General features: G+C 44.0%; 1 protein-coding gene across 1 annotated transcript in view; it reads right to left on the bottom strand.

Moving 5' to 3' along the window:
- LOC118510004 overlaps positions 1 to 9587 on the bottom strand; it is a 181204-nt gene extending 171617 nt beyond the window's left edge. The window contains exons 1-2 of the mRNA XM_036051389.1: positions 9385 to 9587; positions 5368 to 5857 (exon numbers count right to left, since the gene is read on the bottom strand). The gene's annotated coding sequence lies outside the window, so the exon portion shown is untranslated. The remainder of the gene's footprint in view (positions 1 to 5367; positions 5858 to 9384) is intronic.
- Between the last annotated feature and the right edge of the window lie 8832 nt (positions 9588 to 18419).

Genomic DNA, 18419 nt, shown 5'->3' with positions numbered 1-18419 from the left:
CAATCCATAGAATGAGTGGTTATTCCCCGAGCAAGCAAAATATTTGTTCCATCAGAAGGCGTCATGTTGCATAAAAACCAACTCACCATCACGCACCGCTGACAGATGATTCCACTTTTAATTAAAATTGATGAAAAATATTCATCCCATCGTCTTTGCCGTCGCCACGACATTAATCTCAGCCAAAAAGACACTAACCCTAACCCACTGCTGGCAGACCACTGAACGGAAAAGAATGGACGAACGATTGCAAAAGAAGGCAAAAAACACACCAACATAAATTAATTTATTCCCGCACCAAACCCCGGAAGGCTTAATCGCTCTCGAACCAACCGGGTGCATGAAAAGCTTTTCCGCCTGAGCCGATTACAGAGTATTCGCAAATAGATCCTTGGCCTCGTCCCACCGACCGCTCGACGCTCCCGCATCGAAACTGTCGATGATGCTTTCGCGCCGCGCCTTTGAGTATGAAGCCTCAGATGAGATGAGTGGAAAATTTTCATTTTCCTCATTTTTTTTCTGGCTAGAGAAGAAAAACAACAGCCAGTCAGCGTGCTGGGTGGAAAAAAACAACTTTGTTGCATTTTACATGCTATCCGCCCGATCATCCTCCATGCATACCAAACTTGGCTTGGCTTGGCTGTTGAGTAATCTGGTAAAACACAGTGCAAAAGCGCTTGTTCGCTTCCAGATAAGTCGACACACAATGGACGCCACGGTGGCGGGCATTGTTGGCGAAGTAATTTATTCTCGCAGATGCATCCATGCGCCACCTCAACGCTTCCAGCGCGCAAATGCAATTGCTCATCAGCTGCAACGGCTGCAGCACGGGTGTGAGTGTGTCTGGTGGTAGTGAAATTGGATTCAAAATCGATGCATTTTCATGGTAGAAATCACTGTCGGGTACTCGATTGAGTGGGTTCACCTCATTGAATATCAATTATCGGTTTTACGGAAAGCATTTGTGCAAAGTTATGCGGGTCGGGAAGTCATCGGGCGAAATTATTGGTACGTTTATTGTTTTACTTTTTTGCAAATTGACACAAAGCGTTGGAATTCGATGCGATACCATAAATTTTTGAGATATGAAATAAATAATTATAAAAAGTACGTTGATAGCATTTACAATGTTTTGAAAGCTATTTCTGTAAATTAGATAAACAGCAACTACTTTTGTATTACTGCTATGTTCATACTGCTTCAGAGAACCACAAATTGCGGTACAGAGTTCGAACAGGAAATACATCATAGTATCTCTGAGATATCGTATCGATGGCATGTGATTGGAATCTTGCAAAATAAGTAAGAATGCATCAACTCATGGAATATTATTGTTTTTTTCTTTCTGACAACAAGATTTTTTCTTGCTACTTCAAGATGTTTGATGTGGATGTTTTTCGAGGCCTTTCACATTAATAGAGAAGGCATGACAGGCTTAAACTGAGATAGAGTAATGCCGTTTATGAGTCCTCCAGAAAGGTTAGGTTGGTTTGGTCGACGAAGGGGCTCGACCATGAACGGCATCATGGACTTTGGCAGCAGGACAGGACCTCGAAGCGTTTGTTGCAACGCCTAGGTAAGTATGCAATCCATACTCGGTTTTTGGTTTAATAAATGTAACTAATTATTTAATTTGGAATTCTGTAGTAACGACTCATACAATGCTTTTATTGCTTTTTTGGAAATAATTCTATTTCTAAAAATAAACCTTTTAACTTTAGTTTTCAGAACAGTATGAGTGAAACGGACGAAAACTATACCAACTACTACACCACTAAACTTTTGCGAACACCGTCTATTTACCAAGCAGCTGGTCATAGAATCAAAACCGCACCTCGTTTCATTCGAGTTTTTTAAAGACTACCTCGCTTTATGCGCTCATCATCTTTTCTCACCATACACAGCTCGCACTTGACATGAGATTTATTTTACCATCTGCTTTGCCTTCAGTAGCACTGGGCACCGGGCGATAAAAGAACCAACAGCTCTTAAAAGATGAACACAGTTCCTCTTTTGCACATTCAACGGCTGGCTAATCTTAGGTCACACTTAGCTCACATGATGAGCGTCAATGTGATGCGAGGTGCACACACACACACAGCACACACTCGCCCATAAGCCAGCGCCCGGTGGCGCCGTGCCCAAGCATAATAGATCTGCTATTCGCATGTTTGCTACGATTGACACCACTCTCGAAAAACCGAGCGACAGGACACCGACGCTTGACGTGATTTCGGGCGTGTGTACGAGCCGACCGGGAAAGTAGCGTCATGCTCGAGCATCATGTTAGCGGTGGCCGACGCGGACCTTCTTCAGCATCACCCTCGCGCTCGCCTATTTACCTTTGGTAGGCGCACACAATGCTCCAAGATGATGATACTTCATCGTTGAATGGATCATTGCTGCTCTTTCGATGCGGCGCTTGCTGTGTATTATGCTGGGCAATGTATCAAGACGGTGCTTGGCATGATGTGTAATATAGATTACATGAGATGCGCAACATCATATGCCGCAAACCACACCCTGGGTAGCAGCCGGGTGTCGTTGAAGATCCCGCTGAATATTTCAAACGTTACGGACGGCTTACAACTTACGGCAAGATTGTAAGGGCGTCGTCAATAGAATCTTACGACAGTGTAGAAGTGGTGCGATGAATGAGGTGAGTGTAATCATGGTTGGTATTGAAATATGATTCTATTTCTATTCAATTCGTCCACAAAAGGGAACAAGATTAAAACACGATATTCTATACAGTCACAATTTTTTTTTTTCTGTCCAATAAAAGTAGTCTTATTTTTCTTCTTCTTTGGCTCTACAACCTCGAAAACCTTTCCTTCCACGAAACCTCAGCCTTGCATTTCTGGCTTTCTGTGACTTGAATTTTACCCGTAGCTGGATAATCAGTCTTGCCAAGGCGGAGGCGATCGAGATGGCATTTAAATCCTTGTCCTGCCGTGTGAAAACCGGCGCCGCTGTCGCCTCGGTCACCGGGCCTCCCAATATTGTTCTACCTATCCTTGTCTTGAAATAGTATAATCTAAAAAAAAAATATCTTCTATTTCGATAAAAGATAGCGCACACAACATCACAAAACCCGGGCAATTAATTTATTATACTTTTATCTTTATTACTTCACCCCGCCTATTGATCGCTTAATCAATATCAATTAAAAGCCACATTTCCCAACAAAATCCAAGCGTGAGCGAACGAAAGATAATGAAGCGCTACGGTCCGGAGCGCCACTCATAATTAATTTCGGTCGAAAAACGGGTCGGAAAAACTCATGGGAAATTGGCGCATTTTTACTCCGTGCCCTGAAACGGTGCAAAGACAAACGGAAGCTAAAATCGATATTCAAACACTAGTCGGAGTTTCTTCACGTTTCCAACAGCCCAATCAAAGAGCCACCACGCGGGCTGATGGATCCAACCAACAAAAATTGGGACTGCCTTGTCGGCCCATCCTAATGCCCGGTGATCAACGGCCCAAATCCTGTCCCAACGAATCGGGCAGTTCATCACCTAATCCGTTGCGCACTGCTACACAGTGGATTGAAAAAGTGACGACACAGTTTGCTTCCTTTTGGGTTTTGTTTTCCAACTGGTCCGGTCTGAGCCGCACTGGCAATCCCATAATTTTCACCCAATTTCACACCACCGTCTAATGACAATATTCAAATTTTCTTTGATATAACGCGTGGCAAACGGGGCCCTGCGAAACGATGGAAAGCTTTCGCGTTGGCCAGAGGAAAACGGCTGGTCTTATCCAACCAGCAACGGCTCAATGGTTTGAAACAAAGGAAAAATGAAAAGCCAAACAAACAAACAAAAACGGTGGAGTAAGGCACGACAACAGAGTCTACTGGAAGGCAAAAAGTGTATTTTTGCTTCCGTCCGAGTTTGTCGCGCTTTTTTTCCTTCGTGTGCTGCTACGGTGCAAAGCGACTGTGAAAGCTTTGCCAGAACTCTTCAAGATGGAGGCGCCTGGTGCCCCGTGTTCCGGTCGGCTCAAAATCCTCAAAAGCAAAACGTACCACCATACCTTAAAGCGCTGAACCGATTCGAGCGGAACACTGCGTGTGTATTCGTACATGTGTATGTGTGTGTGTGTGTGCACCGTTTGTTTGCCTTCATTTAAAGCAGCAAAATGTACGACGGAAAGGCGTACCCCCAGGCTTGAGTTGAAAGCGAGAGTGGAAAATGAATATCGGCATCTCCCATGCGAAACGGTCGTTTAAAATAATAAGTATGAAATGAAATAAAATTTACATTTCGTTACGGGCCCCCTTTTTCGGCAACGGAATGCGGGTGTTGAAATAGAAGATGCCCACGACGACTTCTATCACCCGCTAAAAAAAAAACGCTGTCAACGCTCCAAGCCTCGGTGGAAAATCCATCCCATTCCCACCGCGCTTGAAATGTACGCGCTTGGTCCATCGTAGCATATTATTAGCATATCGGAGCAGCATACGGCTGTTGCGGATTAAAAATCTGCCATTTTTAATGCAAACACTACATGTGTTGAGAAGGGCGAAAGATTACGGCACGGCCTAGAATGCTGGAAGCCACATTACAAGGTGTAGAATCTGTTGTGAAATGATACGCGAGGCAATAAGACAGTGTTGCGTTAGCTACTAAAGCAGATAAAAGCGTAGTGTGATTTGTTAACGAAGAGTTCAATAAAAATTCATAGTCATATCAAGGTGATACAATTAACCCTGCTTTACCATTGATCGGCTACAAACATTCGATGGGCACAAATTACCGATGGAAAAGCTTCTTCCCCGAAAAAAAGCGCTTCCCATTCCTGTCATTCATAGTTACAACCGGAGCTGCGCGCTGTTGTTATTCTCCACTTGGTCCTGGTGATAAATAGCCGGTACGTGGTTGTCACCGGTCGCCTGTATTACTGCCGATGTGCAAGTGGAACGCGCATCCATCGTGCGTCTTTTCCGTGGTGATGGTTAGTGAAAATGGTTCACGGGAGGGAAAAACGACAAAAAATCATATAAAACCAACGGAAAGTGCCTATCCGAAGGTTACGGTAGCGGGCGTTGATGGCAATGAAATTTCTGCCCCAATGTCCCCGAGAAGTGGTCAAAAACGCATTTACGCTCTGGCTCACGATTTCGAGGCTAGTCATCGGAACCACACACACACATCGCCCAGGGAACGACGCAGTGAAACTACACCTCTACTTCTACCTTCTGTCACCGAAGTGGCAAAATAAATATTCATGAGCGTACAAATTGCTGTTCCCGAACGGTGGTGACTCGCCTCGGTTCATAAAGTGTAGTGCTGCTAGTCCTTCAATGGTGACCGATCGAATATTCTACCCACAAATAAATACACAAAAATACAAACGTACCTGCCGGTATGCGGGAAGAATCCTTCGCTTCTTCGTGCTTAGTTAATCCTTAATGTAGCGTATGTTCACACTTTGCCAAGCTTTCACTCTTCCGCCAGTGCCGGTGTGTGGAGGCTCGGAAAATGCTTCAGATAATTATATTCTTGTCACATCAAACACACACATACACACACATAGTAGCACTGGAAGCAGCTGACCGTACCTTTAAAGCAGCACTATTCTATAACAGCTTCCTCCACCCTCGCACGTAGACAACAATTATCCTACACAAATTCTTGGCTACTGGCACACTTTTGCACACGGAAATAGCGAGCACACTAGCACACAGACGACATGCACGACACAGATACAGCGGGAATGATTAGTTGATAAACGGATAGACAGAGTACACATACACTCCTGTGAAAACACGAACACACACACACGCTCACTCTCAATGCACTTTATACGTGGAACAATCTTACTACACTTACTGGCAACGCGCTCACATCTGGAACGTGATTTGAAGACTTTAATTTACTTCACCACCAGCCTTCCAAAACTACGGAAAATATTTAAAGTGTTTCCATCTCACTGTCCTGGAACATATATTCCACGGTTATCAGCACGACCGGATAAAGATAAAGAAACGGAATGAATGGTGCACATGTAAATCGGCCCACTTGCTTCGCTATTATCTACTTCGCTTGAACCTCGTACAGGACCCAGTACACTGATGAAGCAAGTAAACCTTGCATTACTCACACGAATCTGCGAAGGTTTGTGTTGCACCTTCTGCACACACGAAGAATGCCAGCGGGAAGCGATGGAGCAGATTTCTTTCTTCACCAACGGTGCATTGTGTCACTATCCTACCACCACTATCCATTGTGCTGCTATCCAAGATTGCCTTCAACCGCGCGACCACCTCCAAGACCGTTCTGATTGCTTTGATGCTGTACCAGGTTTTTGTACCACTTTTGCATTACATATTGCACCTACTCGCCTAGCAACCGCTGTAGCTTGGTTACCACAGGGAATGAAAAGAGAAAAAAACAATCCTAGCTACCCTCCTGTTGCGATTATTCGTATCCACTCGAGAAGAAACCCATGACACCGCGTGTCTCCCTGTTATCCTTTCTGCGAATGGAAACGGGGTTTTCGCGCTGGAAAACACACACACAATGCACAGCCCGGAACACGCCAACAACCGGGCACAAGTGGATCGTTCTTTGCTCCCTGCACACTTCCGTTCTATTGTTTTGGCATTCTTCTCGGTCTCGGTTCTTCTGACGCTTCCGGTGTACTTTTGTGTTATTCTGTTCCCTTTGGGCCTGGCCGTCACATTAGCCTTTGGTGGAAGTGATTCTTTTGTAGTTTTTTTTCTGTGCGTGTTTCTGTCTGTTGCACGCTTTTGCTTTATCAAAGACTAATTTTCCATCACTAACATTGCCACAAATTACTGCCACTCGGTAAACTAAGCCTTCACTGACAGATACTGTCAGTCACTAGGAATCTGTAATTGCTGGATTATCTTTACTAGAAGCAGTAAGTCTTCTAGGCCCGTAAGGCAAGTAAGTGATAGGCCCGTATTTGACGAACCATTCACACAACTCTCTTTATCTGTAAGATATTCATTTCTGCAGAACACACTTCCTTCTTCACACTTCACTTATGGGATACGGTCCCTCCTAGACAATCGTACGATGTAATCCAGTTGCACAATTTCGCACCAATGCCTGTCACCCCACGCACACAATCACTCCGATACTTCCGAGGTCTCAGCTGCTGGGCGTCCTTAAGAGGATTGTACCTTGCGGGATACTCCGCAACGGAACGTCCACCCAATCGACAGGGACGAAGCGAAATCTCGGCGAGACTACGACTGACACGCACAGCCAACTGTAACTGCTCACCGAGCAGCAAACTGACGACTACCATCACAACCTGTGATGCGCCCATCACCATGGCAACCGACAGTGAACCCGAGGTTTTTGCAAAACCCCTCACGACACGATCTACTCTAAGCTTGCTCTTCCCGTTTGGAGACCGCTTTTGCAGCTCCAAAAAAAACCAACGCCAATGCGTTCACTTTTGTGCGTTACGCGGTGAGAAAGAGTGTGCGTGCTTTCCCATACGCGTGTGTGTGTGTGTGTGTGCGAGCGTATGCACAGATCACTCCGCATCGGGTTTCCGGTTTTCCGAAACTCGCCAAAATTTCGCTCTCCACATCCTATTCGGAAGTCCGTGCTCTCGGATTCTCGCTCTCTCGCTCGCTCTCTTGGATGGCTCACGCCGACCAACACGAATCCTGCTGCGTGTTGGCGTGTGCGTCTGGAATGCTGTCATCCCAACAACATCCGGCATCCTCGCCTTCCTTGCCTACAGCACACCACCTTATCGCAAACACTGCTGCCTCAATGTCAATAGAGCAATAACGAAAAAACACACACATGGGAAACCATCTGAGAGAATGAGCGTGAGACACGGGCAACATATGATGGGCTCGCACGACCGCACGATCAGTCGGGAGCTGGCCGAGAGCTGGTGGTGACTAACGCTTTCGGCGTCACACACCGATAGGGGAATCGGAAAACAAATCCACCCCCAACTCGGGAAAAAAAAGTCACGCACACTCATAAAGTATGCATGGAAGGCTATTTGGACAAGCGGTCATTATGCTGAACAAATAGATTTTCTATCCTGTTTTGTGCGATTGCCCTTGCACGGATGAGCCCCTTCTGAATCGGTGTTCAATGGATTACGTTTGGAGCTATTCTCTACTCCATAGCTTCAGCTATTGCACTATGACATAATAGTGTCTCGCACATCCTGTAGCACACCAGCTGCAACACGTAGTTCCGTCGAGCAGTTCTCTACGCTTCGATTCGCGGAGGTGTGTGCGACCTTTTCCAACCAATACACAGACACCGACAACAAGGACGCAAGGAACACACCCGACCATCCGACCTTCGTTCGATCTGCGGAACGGGACGGTAAAGTGGTGCAGGAAGGATTTATTTATTCCCTTCACATTATCCAGCCCGACCCAACGAGACTCGGCGCGACGCGAAATTGATTGGCAACGGGTTTTGTTAACCCTGTCCACTAGCTACTCCTGCTCGGAAAGTCCTCGAAAACCTTCGCCAAGAGTGTACTGATGTTGTGTTGATAGCAAGGATATCGGGTTATGCGCGGCGGTACGATCACGGATGGCGTTCCCCAGTGCTCTCTCTTTCACGCTCTCGCTGGTTTTCTAGCTTTCGCTCTCATTCAGCTAATGCCGTACACCAGTAGTAACGTCTATTTCGCACACATTAGTACAAACACAAACACCCACGGACTGTCAAGGGTGTCCGTACGACACACATGACGCTCGGGTAATCGGATGGGAAGCGCCCCATTCCAACAACAACCACGTACAGCGGGTTGCCCTTTAAGCGGGTTGCTTTTCGGTCTTGTCTTATCGGGACTCCAAGCTCCAAGGGAGACTTGGGCAAACTTATCAGCCGTCACTTTTTCGATGGTGCGGATTGTGCCAGGAAGACGGTGGTAAGCGGAACAGTGCGTACGAAAGAGAGAGAGAGCGCACGCTCGATAGAGGGAAAGAGAGCCCACAGCACAGCTTGATACGACCACAATGCGAAGCAGCGAAAGGAAAACTTTTAAGTTAATTAACAACGAAAAAAGAATTGATTTATTCGCAGCGAGGAACAGTCACGCAACGGGAGCATCACCGTGCACAAACTAGTCATTCTGGACACTGTCTGTGGGTTCGCCCATCGCGCCTGTCGACGGTATCGTATCGAAGTTCCTTCCGATCGCTCTAGTGTGTGTCCGCTAGCGCTATGCTCATTCCGTTAGATTTCTTTCAGATTCTTGCTGGAAAACTTTTCGGGCGTGCGTGTATCCTTTTGTTGAAACCACACTGCACTGTACGCACATTTTGGGGACACCAGGAGGCACTGGTACTGGCCGAGACGACGCCACCCATTGGACCTAATACCCTAGTACCAAACGAGACAAAGCCAACCCTACCGTTGTTATCTATGCGGGATGAGTTGATGATGACCAGATGGGGAAGGTGCAGGTGGTACAGAAGACAACAGAGTGACAGAGATTGACCGATAGGCGATGTTGGCCTGCGAAACGCGTACCGCACATACGACCGGTGGGAAAACTGACTGAAGACTAACGGTTTTTCCGACCAGCGCTAACTGCCTGCCCGAGCGCGAATTCCCGTCTGGCCAACCGTTCGTGCGTCCTTCGTCCTTGTCTGGAGGGATGGATCTCTCAACGCTCTCTCTCTCTCTCTCGGTCGATCGCCTATATACTCCCTCGCTTTTTGTGCGTTCTCTCGGTGGCGCTCTCCCAACGGCGGTGTGGGAGGATTGCGTGTCCTTTGAAGGCATGCCGATTCTCTTACTGTTTGCTGTTTCTCTTTGTCTCTCGAGCCTTAGAGGCGAATGAAGTCTCAAAGACCCAAAGCCTCTATAAATAAACGAAAAAAAAAATTGTCTCTCGAGCCACGCGAGCACACCTTTTGCATTCATTGACTTTGGGTATGGTCGTGCGTTGCTAGCACGGTGGTATGTGTAGCCGGTACGTGAACCATCTGGAGTATCATTTCGGCAGGCCTTCTCAGGGCAGTTTTTGCGCGAGAGTACAACAGTTTCTTGCGCACGTCGTTCCTGCTCCACTAGGAAAGTTGTTGTCTAGTGTAGTATATCATGAAGGCAAAGCTCCAAGCCGGAGAAGCAATGAGACTCTAGACCGCGCTACGCTTATTAGTACAAGATGTTCTAAAATTAAATACAGGTTGCATGAGCTTTTGAAGTTAGAAAAAATTATTAGTCAGGATTTTTTACGATATTTTTTCCCAAAATTGAGTTTTTGCTGCTGGTAGTTTCAAATAAAAAACGGAAGCTTCAAGTTTTAAAAAAATAAGTACCTTCAATACAACTTTTCAACGAAACTTTTTTATTCAAATCGAACGGCCTGGCTGTATTGCTAAAAGAAATGGCTTGGATCCGGCTAAAAGGCTTTACGACAATAATCCGCAAACGTTACGATGTTTGTGACTCTTTAGAGACCTTGACAAACAGCTGCTTTTCCATTTTTGCCACAACATGTTTGCATTTATACTTTTTTGAGGAAGGCATGTGGTAAAGCTCTCTCTTCTGGAGTTCATTGCAGGAGATATCGCACTCGACCACGCACTCACTTTCGAAATTATATCTTGCTTCAGCGACATAAGCCGCATCTTCTCAGAGATTGTTCAGCTCAAAATATTCGACAACGAGTAACGAACCTCATCAAACATGGCAAACCAAAACCTCCTTATAATATAATGCGATGAAGAAGAGTTTAAAACTTTTATTTTGTCCCAAACAAGAGGGTTCATGGTCATACTAACTAACGTCACGATACTAGCTGTTCCCGAGGGATCTATGTAAACAAACAACAACAAAACGGAACAAGCATGCAACCTACGTAAAGGAAGGAAGAAGAAACGTCTTCAGATGCGACCTAAATGCTGATCAAATATACACCAATTCACGCGTACCATCCAGCGTTTTAAAAGCTTAACTATTTATTGTTTTTTTTCTTCCGCAACTGAATCCAGCAACTGTACACGTAACTGATGCAAACGTTTGAAATTATTCACATTGAGGATCTTACTTGAGGACCAATATTGGGCGATAGTTCTATATCAATATTTCGGTCAGAATTGTTGCTCAAATTATTCTGTCTGTACAATCGAATATATGTGAAATACAAGCTACCTTTGGCAAGTTGTATCTATCCATAGTAAAGCAAAGTACAATTTTTACAGCGTCCATTTTTTCGACCCGTATTTCTTAAAGCGTCTGGTACCCTCCAAAAACAAGTTTCTTAGTTTTTTAGTCAACAACAACATAACAACAATGGCGTTAAGCAGGTGTAGGATGTTATAATTTGAACTGAAATGTCTTGGTAATGACTGAAATTTATGGTAAAATTATGTATGCATGAGCAGCTGATCTGTATTTTCTAAATATATGGAAGAAATGAAAACTTTTCAAGCACATCCAATTTTCGAAGTTGTGTTGAGCTTTGCTCAAAGTACCTTGAAATGAAAATGAAATTTTTTTAAGCACACCTGAACTCGAGACATGTTTTTAACTATTCTTCAAACTTTTTTACCAACTACGCCAGATGATAAACACTTGATTCAACAGGAAATCTTATTTTTACCCTTGACAATAACGCAACTACAGCCTTCCAGAAGTATCTACACCTGCTATTTCACCATTACTATACCTTAAAACAGTTCAAATCCTATCCATGTTATACACTATTTGTTTACAAATCGAGATTCGGTATTCAGCTGTGTCAACAGTAGAAATTGCATTCTAGGTTCAATTCGGTCTGATCCTCAGCTACCTATAGGTACACCAACTATAAAAGCATCAGCACATCATCAGAAAAGTCATCTGTTGAAAAGTACCAGCCGTCCTTGCAACACGCTACAGCCAACATGAAGTACGCATTCGCTATCCTGCTTGCCCTGTTCGCGGTGCTGTGCATGTGTCAGGCCTTCCCACAACCCGCTCCCGAGCCTGAGGAAGCAACCGCCCAAGCCAAGGGCGATGAAGCGACGGTGGAGGCCAAGTCGGACGAGCAGATGTTGGCTGAGCTGCAGGCGAACCCCAACGGGCGCATCTGGTTGGGTCTGCTTCGCTTTGGTGCCAAGATTGTAGGAAACTGGATCGCAAACCGTAACAGACAATAAATTGTATTAACTTTGTATATACAAAGCTTTAACTATGTTTAATTAAAATAGATGACATGATCCTCAGTAACTGTAGGAGAGCCGAATGAAGAAGAGATACTCTTAAAATTGTATAGATAATTAGTAACAGAACCCCCAGAACCACCAATTGGTTTGGTGGCCGAGGCGATAGGCGAAATCCCATTCAAACCGCCTCTCCGTATGCAGGACTGACTATCCATCTACGGGTAAAATTAAGTCACAGAAAGCGAGATAAAGCAGGCTGACACCTTTCGAGGCTGTAGTGCCAAGGAAGAAGAGGAATGTGTGGAACGGCAATAGAGAAGTTGCTACAATCGTGAGCTCTACTCCTGCTGTCTGCTCTCTCTCTCTCTCTCTCTCTCTCTCTCTCTCTCTCTCTCTCTCCCTTTAAAGTCATCTGCCCATTTCGCAGGCTGGTTATGTCATGAGAGTTACACCAGACGACCCAGACCGCATAGTCTGTTTACGTCATCCGTGGTATTCCCGAACTGAGATGGAATGATGGCGTTGATGGGTTCGCAGGAAAGGCCGAAAGTTTTATCATTTATGTATAGAGGCGTCACGTCATAAGAATGACACCGGACAACCTAGCCCGTAAAGTCCTTTAAGGACGTCCACACGAACAGAGGAGGCGTGGTAGGCCCAAATTGAGATGGAGTGATGGTGTTAATGCGTCCGCCAGAACGTCCGAGATAACGGATTGGCAGACGACGGCGCTTAACCGTGAGCGGTATCGAGGATTGTTGCGGCAGGCTTAGGCCGCGAAGCGGTTGTAGCGCCTGATAAGTATGTAATTAAGTATAAAGGCTTTAGGTCTCTGAGACCTTATTCGCCTCACATAAAAAGTTTGAAGTGGATTGACAAATGACGCCGGTATATCATGAGCGGTATCGAGGACATTTGCAGCAGCCCAAGACCACGCAGCGACTGATGAGTAAGTAAGTGCATAGATTTTTTGGAACGATTCATTTCAATAAACTTTTTTATTTGACTTATCTCAGAAAACACATAACTTGATCAAGCGACTGAAGCAGGCGGATCGTCAACCGACACTATACTTCGTTCGCAACAGGGCAACCATTAAATAATTTCATTTTACTAGTTCCGTAGCTTTTTTGTCTAATTTGGCTCTACAACCTCCAGATGTCTGATTTTATCTGTAGTGTTGGACAGTCAGTCCTGCTACCGGAGAAATCCTCGGTCGTACTGAGATATCCCCAGTTCAAACCGTCCCGCTCCTTTAGTTAGTGATTTACAAAATTTCAAGAATGTCTTTGCTTCATTCGGCTTTCCTACATCTGGTAAGGAACATGTCATCTATGTAACTAAACATAGTTAAAGCTTTGTTTATACAAATTTAATGCAATTTATTGTCTGTTACGGTTTGCGATCCAGTTTCCTACAATCTTGGCACCAAAGCGAAGCAGACCCAACCAGATGCGCCCGTTGGGGTTCGCCTGCAGCTCAGCCAACATCTGCTCGTCCGACTTGGCCTCCACCGTGGCCTCATCGCCCTTGGCTTGGACAGTTGCTTCCTCGGGCTCGGGAGCGGGTTGTGGGTAGGCCTGGCACATGCACAGCACCGCGAACAGGGCAAGCAGGATAGCGAATGCGTACTTCATGTTGGCTGTAGCGTGTTGCAAGGACGGCTGGTACTTTTTAACAGATGACTTTTCTGACGATGTGCTGATGCTTTTATAGTTAGTGTGCCTATAGGTAGCTGAGGATCAGACCGAGTTGAACCTGGAATGCAGTTTCCACTGTTGACACAGCTGAATACCAAATCTCGATTTGTAAACAAATGTTTTTTTTTTTTGAAGAAAGGAAGGTTGAAAGGGTTTCAATACTAAAAATACAGTGTATTTAGTTTAATAAAGCAATAAAGCATGTTTTTAACAAGGTTTGGAATAAGATTTCTTGTTTACTGACGTTAAACGCACCTGCACTGCGCTCAAACTTACTTAAAAATCGTAAGCAGAGAGATATGTATACTGAAAACAATAAATATTATTTGTTTTTCTTTAATATCATTGACTGACTAATCCTTGGAATACTGTACCATTAATCTTCAAAAATAAAGCTGAAAATTTCAAACAAAATCCCGTCAGATCACACACATCGAACAACAAGGGAATAGATTTTAAACTAGTTAAGTACAATTTCTATCTTTCATTATCTTTTTTAATTGAAAATAAAATGTTTACTTACTTAAACAAGCCAGATGATTGGTCTGCTGGTACGATACATTATCAATTGACGTAGGTAGATTTATTTACCGAGTGTTTGGTTTTCATTTACAAATCTGCTGTGCAAACACAAATGAAAAAAAGATTTTAAGCCCAATTACCGCCCATTCGTACTATAAATACTCAAACACTTCATCAAAAAAGTCATCTGTTGAAAAGTACCAGCCGTCCTTGCAACACGCTACAGCCAACATGAAGTACGCATTCGCTATCCTGCTTGCCCTGTTCGCGGTGCTGTGCATGTGCCAGGCCTACCCACAACCCGCTCCCGAGCCCGAGGAAGCAACTGCCCAAGCCAAGGGCGATGAGGCGACGGTGGAGGCCAAGTCGGACGAGCAGATGTTGGCTGAGCTGCAGGCGAACCCCAACGGGCGCATCTGGTTGGGTCTGCTTCGCTTTGGTGCCAAGATTGTAGGAAACTGGATCGCAAACCGTAACAGACAATAAATTGTATTAAATTTATATATACAAAGCTTTAACTATGTTTAGTTACATAGATGACATGTTCCTTACCAGATGTAGGGAAGCCGAATGAAGAAGAGATATCCTTGAAATATTAAAGATCATTGGCTACAGAATCGAGGCAGGACCAAGGATCTAATTGCACCTAAGTTTAGAAAGGATAATTCTCAATTCGCCAGTTATACTACATGGTAAGACAGATTGGGTTGTTTAATATGTTAAACAAACATAGCATCCTGTGAATTTGGGATTGTTAGAGATGACTTCAGATTAGTTAACCTTGAGAGTTGGCAAACTGTCTATCACAAGATGGCTTTTGGCGGGATTCGGACTACGAGGATATTAATTAACGTGAAGAGCTGGATGCACCTGCTCTTGGACCAATCAGCCATTAGTAAGCGAGTTAGAAATGAGTCAATAACAATTGCTGAATCCTGTTTTGGATGTCACTAGATTTTAAGATGATATATAGTACTGCGGGCTGGTCCGGTGGCCGAGGCGACACCAGCGCCGATCTTCACACGAGAGGACCGGGATTCGCCTACCCCGTTTCAAGGTTGTAGTGCCCAGGAAGAGGAAGAGATTATAAATAATATCACCAACCGTTTTCCAGCAGTAAGGTACCCCCCGTAGAACGGCACACCCCGTAGTACAGAACTCTGGTGGCCAACGGCCGGCTCCACGGAGTCGTTTTGCTTGTTAGTGCAGCACTAGGCTACCTGATGATCTTCGGAACTGTGTTCCTTTCCCATTAGCACAACTGTTCAACACAAAAACTTTGTACACCAATGGCAATGCTTTTCAATGATTAAATATTTGTCTGTTGTGAAATAAATTTTATCGCTTTGACGTCAATAACGTTCGGGAAACAACATTTCCACAAAATAAAAACAACATTTTGATTACGTGGTAGTTTGCATTAAACCGTCTGTTAGATTCTGTAGGCAACAGCTAGAACTAGACTATTGATATGAAGTGGTGGGTTAAGATATTTGGAGACCCCGAGCGGAGTACCAATTGAGGCCCCCTCTAATTGTGATATTAGAGAACACAGCAGGATTTACCTCGCCAACGATGCCCCCCCTCTTACCGACGAGGCCTCGAGCAGCCGCTTGACCAAATACTGTAAGCAAACAGTTTCAATTGTTATTTCCTTTTAATTAGCAAACTTCAGCCAGTATTGCTCGAATGTATTGCGCCTATTGTTATGATATCCGTCGTACACTGTTTAACTCGATTGTTATGAACAAGTGAAGCTTTGTACGTACAAACTTGTCTAAATGTTCCCATTAGAAAAGGTTTGGCATAAAAAAAAATTTAAAAAATATTGACCACCAACTCTAACTAGTTTAGGTAGGGCTTGAACACATAAAATATTCAGATTGCTAATATTAAACGTACGATATGGTAGAGCAATGTAACCGGCTATGTGGAGAATTTAGGGCCAAAAAAAGACAACCTAAGCGCTTAATCGCAATGCGCTAACGTTATGCATTGGAGTTGCGCCTAATGATTAGGCAAAGGAATTACATCAATATAAGCCACAGCCTCGATGGAAAAAAAAAAATTTATGAGTTTTTTTTTTGCATCTGAATCCTTATGTGATTTTTTAATTCGTCAGCACATGCACAAGGCTGACGACAATTTGACATCGAACAGTCATAGTTAACAAATGAATAAATAAATAAAAAACAGTGTTGACAATACGGCTTCAAGCCGTCTTGACTAGAAAAATAATTCATAATAATTTATTTTCTGTTAGTTTAAATAACTGAAAATTCAAAAGCAAGTATTAAAACAGTGAGGCCAAAAAAAGTCTAATCTAAAACAATTCTTCCTCGTCTTCTTTCGCAACCACAAGAGATCGTAGGCTTCCAAGCTTAAGCTTACTTACGGGGACACGGTCCGGACGAATTTCTATGTCCAGTTCTTCCTTTTGAATTTACTTTTGTGGATTTAGTTTAAAAAAAAAACTAAAGGTTTTTTTTTCTATTTACCTTTGTTTATTTACATCAGAGAGCAAATAAGATACATTATCTGTACTTTTTTCCACTCTATAATTCTGTAATTTGAAAATATAAATCTGTAATTTTATGTTACAAATAAAGTATAAATTTACAGATTCGACAGATTTCTCCACTTGGATAATAGCAGGGAAAAGTATTTCGGTTCATGGCAAACTTTTCGACTCACAGTTTCACAACCAGTTGCCAATCTGTTTTTGATCATTCTTGAGAAACTTCACTGTTTGCACAAGTTTACTGCCTCGTGGGAAAGACACACACACACGCGCACGCGCGCACACACAACTGTGAAATTGTGGCACGCAATCAATAAAACAATGTTATACTTTATCTCGTTAACACTTTTTTTTTATTAACCCACGGCTAATGTTCATTCGACAGGAAAACACTGATCAAGTTGGACGCTAATCCCAGCCAGAAACGTCCCCTCGGTGTTGACTGCAGTTCAGCAATTTTTGCCGGATCGTAAGGCCCTTCCTGTGCAGGACCATCGGAGTAATCACTGGTACCAGGCGCGGTAGCACTTTCTTCCTCTGCGCTAGACAGGCTTAGTACGGCGAGAAGCGCTAGTAGCGCGATGGCGCATGCGAACTTCATGGTGGCTTATTCGGGTGTCCCGCAAACGTTCACTACAGATATTCAACAACTGATCTAACCATCTTTGCCGACCGTTTTTATAGCGTCACCGAGGTTCGATTGCGTCCTTGATACGTTTTTTTTTTTGTCCCATATTTTCACAGCTGGTGTGCGAAAGAAACTCTTCATCCGTGTTGGCTACCGCTGCCGCACGTTTGTCGGGACGGCTTTTGCAGCGATGAAGTTGTTTTTGATTTCACAGCCAAGATTCGTACAGCATACGTCTGGGTCTAAATATAGCTTCCGGATGGATGGACGCCGATTGCACAGACCAAGAGCTGACGTGGGCTTAGCGAATTCCAAATAGAGGGTCGTTAAACCAGAACCATAGCTGTGGAAAATTTTCGCATCCAAAGACGTTACATGTGAGCTTTTTTTGTATTGAAAAAAACGTTTTGAAAAGGCATAAATCATCATGTAACAGATTTCTTCACTGTTATTTGCTTAAAGACGGGTAATTGTTAACCCCTACTGTCCTACTGTGGATATCAGTAGGCGACCTTGTGTGAGAGGCCTTTTGGAAGGAGCCTAGAATTAGGGGCCTCATGTTAATAATTTGGGGAGCTTTTACAGTTCAATGAAAGCTTCCATTGGCATGAAACGGAACGAGACTGTAGTCGGAGGGTATTTAAATGCCATAAATAGTCTTACTCAACCATGACATCTCTTTAATGGGCCCAGATGATTTTCATAAAACATTTTAATGAATTGCATTGCATTTATGAAGCTAGCAAACAACTGGACAGCTTTAACAAGCGGAAATATCCTACTCGTGGACACTGAAACCTGATCGAGTGGTATATATAATACCTTAAAAATATTATTTTATTTAAAGCTTTTTATTGTAATATAGCCATCCTTTTTCATGATTTTTTTTTACCTGAATGCAAACATTGCTAACAAAATGGC

Source organism: Anopheles stephensi, chromosome 3 (assembly GCF_013141755.1).
Source record: "Anopheles stephensi strain Indian chromosome 3, UCI_ANSTEP_V1.0, whole genome shotgun sequence".
In the NCBI taxonomy this organism is placed as follows: domain Eukaryota; kingdom Metazoa; phylum Arthropoda; class Insecta; order Diptera; family Culicidae; genus Anopheles; species Anopheles stephensi.
This window is presented reverse-complemented; position numbering and strand designations above follow the sequence as displayed.